A 7,813-nucleotide genomic window follows, 5' to 3' on the forward strand; every position below is an offset into this window, starting at 1 on the left:
ATTAATGAGGAAAAAAAATTAACTTAAATGATTTTAGCAAATGGCTGCAATATAACAAAGAGTGAAAAATTTAAGGGGGTCTGAATACTTTCCGTACCCACTGTATATATATATATATATATATAATTTACTTATTAATTCTCATGCCATCGTTTCAAATGAGGTCTCAATAATGTCTCAAGCTGTGCTCAGAAGGATCTGAAAAATTGCAGAAGCAGGGAACTTATCAATAATTGTCAACAGAATTCTCATCAATGTATATTTCTGTGTTTTTTAATAAATTTAATTTTAAATGATTGTATTCATATCATTTTATGTTATTTATTTTTAACACTTTTGTTATATATTTTTGCTATATTGTGTCATTTTATGTCTCTTATTTCTGAATGAATGAAATGAAAATGCATCATTCATTCATTCAGTCTCTTATTTCTCTTGGGAATTTTATAATTCATATTTTATTGAAACAATACTTACATCTCCAGTAAGTTTCCTGAGGACTGAAAGAGCATCTGAACATTGTCCTCTTGGAGATCATATATGCAATTGAATTTCATTTAGATCAGTCGGAGGCAGACTTTCTTGCCTAAACTGCAAAAATCAGACCACATCCATCCAATTTTCCCTATTATAAAGCTGAATAAATGTCTTCAGACTCGTGCCAATATTGATTTGCCTTGTGTGAAAAGCAACTGATGCTTTGCCCTTTAGAACATGCACACAAAGTTTTTTCATGGAAAGGAAATGGAAAATGATTAACTTTAATGACGGCCATTGTGTAAGAGCAGGTGACAAAATGTCACTTTCTCTCAAATTACGCCTGTACCTTTTTATGTCCCTGCCATCGTTTATGTTGTGAATTTCTGACGCCATTAGCAAATGCATCAATGCAAAGTGTCCCACCTCTCCCCTTCGTCTTTTAATCTTCCTTTTCCAGCACTTCCTGTGCTTATTAGCCACTACGACAAGCTTAGCGAGTGAAACCCATGTTAATGGTCTTCGCGTGTACCGACCTTTCAATACACTTGCCTTCAGCGAGGTCCCCTGGGTTAAAAAAAACTCAATGTCAGATTTATTTTTGAAACCCTCTGAATGCTTGTTCTTGTGTAGGCCTAAATCTTGTGTAAAAGTGACGTCAGCAACGTTTTTTTCCACACAATCTGTGAAAAGAACCTCTCTTATTTTGGGGGGATATTTCAGGCAGACGTTGGCAGAAATCACATTTTCCCCAGATCACCAGTGCAAAAAACGATGTTTTCAGTCAGTGTATTGTATTGTCGTATCTAGCATAATTAACGGCTTGAGGTAGAATTCGCACTATCTCATCATGGAATCCAGTCAAGCGTTAACTTGCTGATGATGGCTTCATTACCGGCACTGCCGCACTTCCACCGTTCAATGTGTTTTATCTCATCTGAAGAGTTTCATTTCTGAAGGTGCGTTTTTTATCTGCTGTTTTATTTGCGGGTGTATCATTTCCCCTAGGAATATGTTGTTATTTCTTCTCAGTTATGATTCATTTAAGTATCAGCCTTGCTTCAGCGGTCAAGTGCAAGACAAAAATATACAAAAGTTCTAAGTGAATATGTCGATTTTTTTACCAGCAGGTGGCGCAGTCATCCTTCTTCTCATGTATCTTTATATTAAAGGAATAGTTCACACAAAAATGAAAATTACCCCATGATTTCCATTCGGTTCTAGGTGTATACTACTTTCTTCTTTCAGACGAATACAATCGGAGTTATATTTTAAAAAATGTCCTGGCTGTTCCAAGCTTTATAATGGCAGTGAATGGGTGTTGAACAAAAAGCTGCATGTTTGTAAAAAACCAAAAACATCAAGACATTTTTAAATAAAAAAATACAAGTCCTCTATCCATAACATTGATTTTTCCAGTGAAACTATTCCTTTAAGAAAGTAAATTGAGTCCATTTTGATTTTCATGTTGACTTGTAAAAGTATCGCAAATAGTCAAACAAAGATGCCATACGTGTCGTATAATGCATGAAAAAAATATTTGGTTAGGATCAATTAGTTTCACTCATTCTAAGCCTTGCGAGAAAGATTTGTGTTGACATTTGCACTCTTTTTTGCTGGAAATTAGTGCTATCGCACTGCCGTATAAGACTGTTTGCATTGTTAAGTTTGGTAAATTAACTATGTGTAAATAAATATATCCTTCACCAAGTGTCAAGCTGTGGGTTTATGTTTGCGATCAAATGATGTTGTTCAGTGAAATCAAACAGCGGGACTCATTCATGAAACACAAGCGAAATGATTTTCTGCGTAAATAGTTAGTAAAACATGTTTTTATGTCAATTTTCTTCATTCTGTTACAGTTTATGCAAGCGTGGTTTTACAAAGCATTTAAACACATTCGTGTCTTTTGTCTGTAGAATTGTTTGCAAAACCGTCTGTGCGTAAAATGTCGTGCAGTAGATTTTCACCAATAAATTCACATAATATATTCATTCTGCTCGAGTTTCATGAATGCGACCCAATGTTCAGAGTGATGCTTTGCGGTTTAGGTTTAGATTACGCCTTTAGCAAGAAAAAAAAATCAGTTGGGCATTGCTTGGCATGAATGTTTTAACTGTACAAATTTTACATCAAGCTATTTTTTTTACTGTAATTTATGAGTAAATGTCTTTCTTAAATTGTTTTGAATGTATTGTGCATTGATGTTTCATTCAAAAGTGTAATAAACGCACTTAAACATATATTGTATTAATTTTTATTTCAGTTTTAGTTCTTTCAGTACATCAACTAATTAGAAATGTTGCATTGCCAACTAGATAAAATGAAATAAATTTAAGTAAAATGTTTATATATATATATATAAATTAAAGATAATAACCCTGACATAAACCTAAACAGAGGCTTCATACAGAATGTTACATCTTGAAACTTTTTAATCTAACAATATGTTATATGTAAAAATTTGAAGCTGTTCATATGTTAATATTGTATGTATCATTCCATATGTACAAAATCAATAGATATGTCAAACACAAACAGTAAAATATGCTACATGTTACATTTGAATAAGTATGAACACTAATGAAGTCACGCTAAAAAATTTGCTGACACTGGCACCGTAAAAGTAAAAGTCCCAGTGAATACGGCAGCTGTGTTTGAAGATCACAACAGGTTACACACACGCACTTGTGAAATAGTAATGTAATTTAGATTTGAGCCATAAATGCTTTATCAGGAATATAAGCCTTAATAGACTGAAGTGTTTACGTTGGTTTCCCCTGGACGCTCTTAATGTGTCTTGCTCCCGAGTTGAAATCGACTGCACAGCCATTTGTGGCCCCGTAGGAGTCGGGTTATGTGTTCATACTGTGATTACAGTTACATAACCTTTCTTTTTTTTTTATTCAATTTATTTGTACAGGGACAACGCACAACAACAGCGTTGTGCCAGAGTTAGCTATAAAGCTAATTTGCATCTGCAGTCCCTGTTTCCCCCCAGTTTCTCAGCAGGACTCCTGTTCAATCACACAGAAATATGAATTATAGGAAAAATAGCTCAAAATACAAATCCACATATGTGAAATATGCATCTTTGAAAAGATGTGATAGATATTAACATACATTTATTTATTTAGCAGGCCAGAAAGGACAAATGATGTCTCTTTAATTTAATTTTTAGTAATATCTTCTTTCATTTCAAATGGATAGCCAGTTGAGACTTTTTCATAAGTTTCTTGCGTCTTGAGATTTTCCAAAAAATCTCATGTCGTCATAATGAGGTCTCAATAATTTCTCAGAAGTCTGAGATTTTAATATGAAGTCAAGCATTTTTCAACAAATCAGATTATATAAACCAGAAAAGTTTGTGCTGAGGTTCAGCTTTCCTTTTTTGCTTTTCTGTTTTTTCCAGTGAAATAAGTTTTTTTTTTAATTCATTAAAAACTAGTGTGGAGATTCATCAGATGTTTTGATCATGATGTGTATGATGCTTTATGATCTCTTTCCTGTAAAATTAACGTTAAAATAAATTAAATGCTTCATGCTTCAGCCATATATATATATATATATACAGTGGGTACGGAAAGTATTCAGACCCCCTTAAATTTTTCACTCTTTGTTATATTGCAGCCATTTGCTAAAATCATTTAAGTTAATTTTTTTTCCTCATTAATGTACACACAGCACCCCATATTGACAGAAAAACACAGAATTGTTGACATCTTTGCAGATTTATTAAAAAAGAAAAACTGAAATAATCACATGGTCCTAAGTATTCAGACCCATTGCTCAGTATTTAGTAGAAGCACCCTTTTGATCCAATACAGCCATGAGTCTTTTTGGGAAAGACGCAACAAGTTTTTCACACCTGGATTTGGCGATCCTCTGCCATTCCTCCTTGCAGATCCTCTCCAGTTCTGTCAGGTTGGACGGTAAACGTTGGTGGACAGCCATTTTTAGGTCTCTCCAGAGATGCTCAATTGGGTTTAAGTCAGGGCTCTGGCTGGGCCATTCAAGAACAGTCACAGAGTTGTTGTGAAGCCACTCCTTCGTTATTTTAGCTGTGTGCTTAGGGTCATTGTCTTGTTGGAAGGTAAACCTTAGTTCCAGTCTGAGGTCCTGAGCACTCTGGAGAAGGTTTTCATCCAGGATATCCCTGTACTTGGCCGCATTCATCTTTCCCTCTAATGGCAGTGAATGGGTGTTGAGATTTTGAAGGCCAAAAAAATTGCATCCATTCAACATAGAAAAGTGCTCCATACAACTACAAGGGGTTAATAAAGGCTGTCTGAAGTGCAGCATTTGTGTAAGAAAAATATCCATATTTAAATCTTTATAAACTGTAATCTCTAGCATCTAGTGTTTATGAGAGAGTGACGTTTCAGTGGATGACATAGGACTTAGGCGTAGCGTAACTTCTGGAGAGAAGTGACAAAATCGCAGAGGAGAGAGCAAAACAAAACACTGATCATGAATTAGAATTACAAAACGAGGATTTGTAAAGCAATATGTCGGAGGATTTCGATATAAGCCAAGTGGAGACTTGTTTTCCTTCGCTGTAAACAAAACTTGGTTCTCACGAGACTATAGCATATTCTCACAGAAGCTTACGCTACGCCCTACGTCATCCGCTGGAACGCCACTCTCTCATGAACATGCGTACGACAGTTAGCAGAAGCTAGAGACTACAGTTTATAAAGTTTTAAATATGGATATTTTTCTTACTCAAACACATCGCTTCTCTTCTAAAGGCCTTTATTGACCCCTAGAGTCATGTGGAGTACTTTTTATGCATGCTATTTTGCTTCAAAATCTTGACCCAGATGTATTTCCAAGAAAAAAACATCGTCTTATATTCGGGTCAATACGGTAACTCCAATTTCTGAAAGAAGAAAGTCATATATACCTAGGATGGCTTGAGGGTGAATAAATCATGGGAAAATTTTCATTTTTGGGTGAAATATCTCTTTAAGGAGACCTAAGTTTCTAAAATCATACAAAATTGCACGAAAAGGTGTGAAAAACGGTTTACGTCAAAATCCAAGATGGCGGAATTTTTAGCCTACCTGGTGTAAAACAAACTGGTTTTAAAATACAGTTATAGAGTCGCAAAATTAATGTAAATAGTATATCCCAGAAATATTGTGAAATATTTCTGACTTCGCTTGCAGACTTTAGTAACTTGACGACTCTTAGAAAAGTTTTAACTTTGTTGAGATTCTGAAATGTGGGGATTCGTTTCACTAGGAAATTCTGAAGCACAAGCCTTAAAGCTCTTAATTTGCTCTCCAGCTGCGACATCAGAGCTCATTTGTGATTTCTCTTTCTTACAGGCTGTGCGAACCAGCTCCAAATTAGGAAATACTAACCGTACTTACGAGCTTTCCTTTATTTTTGGTCGCCCACGTTCTCGGACACTTACATGCAAAACAACAACAAAAAACAACACAACCAACTATATAAAAAACACTTCAGATAATGAGGTTGCATTTGTACATGCACATATATAACGAGTTCTCCATTTTAAAACCTTGAACACGGGGTTTCTGAGTGCTCTGATATTTACACCTGCTAATTATTCAGCAAGAGCCACGCAGAGAGAGACCGACGAATGCAATTAGATGAAGCTTTGCACGCTTTGTTTCCCTTGTTGTTGTGTTGTGATCTGGGACATCAGAGATTCTGATCTGCATCAGGTGGGTGTTGTGATGGATGGATGGGATGTATGGGATTTGGAAAAGAATGTGAGGATAATTGACAGTAATGAGCTGAACGTGCCCGGCGGCATGAAAATCAACATAAGTCTTCAGGGAGCGACTCCTTTGTTTTCTGTTCTTTGATCGTGATGTTCTCTGGCCAGCGGGGATCTGGGCTAAACAAAGGTTACAAATGCAGATTCAGTGAAAGTAAAGGGCTGGTTTACGCAAAAATGACATTTCTGTCGTGATTTACTCACTCTCAATAGTAATGGTGTGAGTTTATTTCATGGAACGATAAAGGAATATTTTAGTTGCTCGAGCTTAGGCTAGATGGGGGGGAAATGTGTTTCGATTAATCGGGATTTTTTTCTCGAGATCGTCCTTTTATCCTAAACCTTCACTTATGTTCAGTGGCGATGTGCTGAATCTACAGCCCCAAAGTAAAATAAATAACGTTTTACCTAAGTTTGTGGTTTGAATTAATGTGAAACTCTGACAGGAAATGCCAAAAAATAAAATAATGTACATCTTACAGAATCCAGATGAAACCTAAAATATTTGTAGCCTATCCTTCTCATGTGTTCTGTGAGGGAAAGAATAAGCATATTTCTATTAATTTTACCTGCTGCAAGAGGCACAGGTGCATTGAACACAATGAATCACAAACCAGTTCTTTTTAGTGAATTAAAAACATGAGTATTCCGATTGAAGAACAAGTGACTCTTTTAATCCGTTCTTTCCAGTCAATTAAAAACATGCAGCGCTGACCCAATTTACCGGTAGCCCCTCACTGCTGTACACAAGATCCAGGGGGCGAGGTTACATCCACAGGGGGTGGAGATGGGTAGGTTTAGGGATCAGGGGGTGAAGACGGGTAGGATTAGGGGTTGAGATGGGTAGGTTTAGGGATCAGCGGGTGGAGATGGTTAGGATTAGGGATCAGGGGGTGAAGACGGGTAGGATTAGGGGTTGAGATGGGTAGGTTTAGGGATCAGCGGGTGGAGATGGTTAGGATTAGGGATCAGGGGGTGAAGACGGGTAGGATTAGGGGTTGAGATGGGTAGGTTTAGGGATCAGCGGGTGGAGATGGTTAGGATTAGGGATCAGGGGGTGAAGACGGGTAGGATTAGGGGTTGAGATGGGTAGGTTTAGGGATCAGCGGGTGGAGATGGTTAGGATTAGGGATCAGGGGGTGAAGACGGGTAGGATTAGGGGTTGAGATGGGTAGGTTTAGGGATCAGCGGGTGGAGATGGTTAGGATTAGGGATCAGGGGGTGAAGACGGGTAGGATTAGGGGTTGAGATGGGTAGGTTTAGGGATCAGCGGGTGGAGATGGTTAGGATTAGGGATCAGGGGGTGAAGACGGGTAGGATTAGGGGTTGAGATGGGTAGGTTTAGGGATCAGCGGGTGGAGATGGTTAGGATTAGGGATCAGGGGGTGAAGACGGGTAGGATTAGGGGTTGAGATGGGTAGGTTTAGGGATCAGCGGGTGGAGATGGTTAGGATTAGGGATCAGGGGGTGAAGACGGGTAGGATTAGGGGTTGAGATGGGTAGGTTTAGGGATCAGCGGGTGGAGATGGGTAGGATTAGGGATCAGGGGGTGAAGACGGGTAGGATTAGGGGTTGAGATGGGTA

Source organism: Sinocyclocheilus rhinocerous, unplaced genomic scaffold (genome assembly GCF_001515625.1).
Source record: "Sinocyclocheilus rhinocerous isolate Xijiao unplaced genomic scaffold, SAMN03320098_v1.1 scaffold945, whole genome shotgun sequence".
NCBI lineage: Eukaryota > Metazoa > Chordata > Actinopteri > Cypriniformes > Cyprinidae > Sinocyclocheilus > Sinocyclocheilus rhinocerous.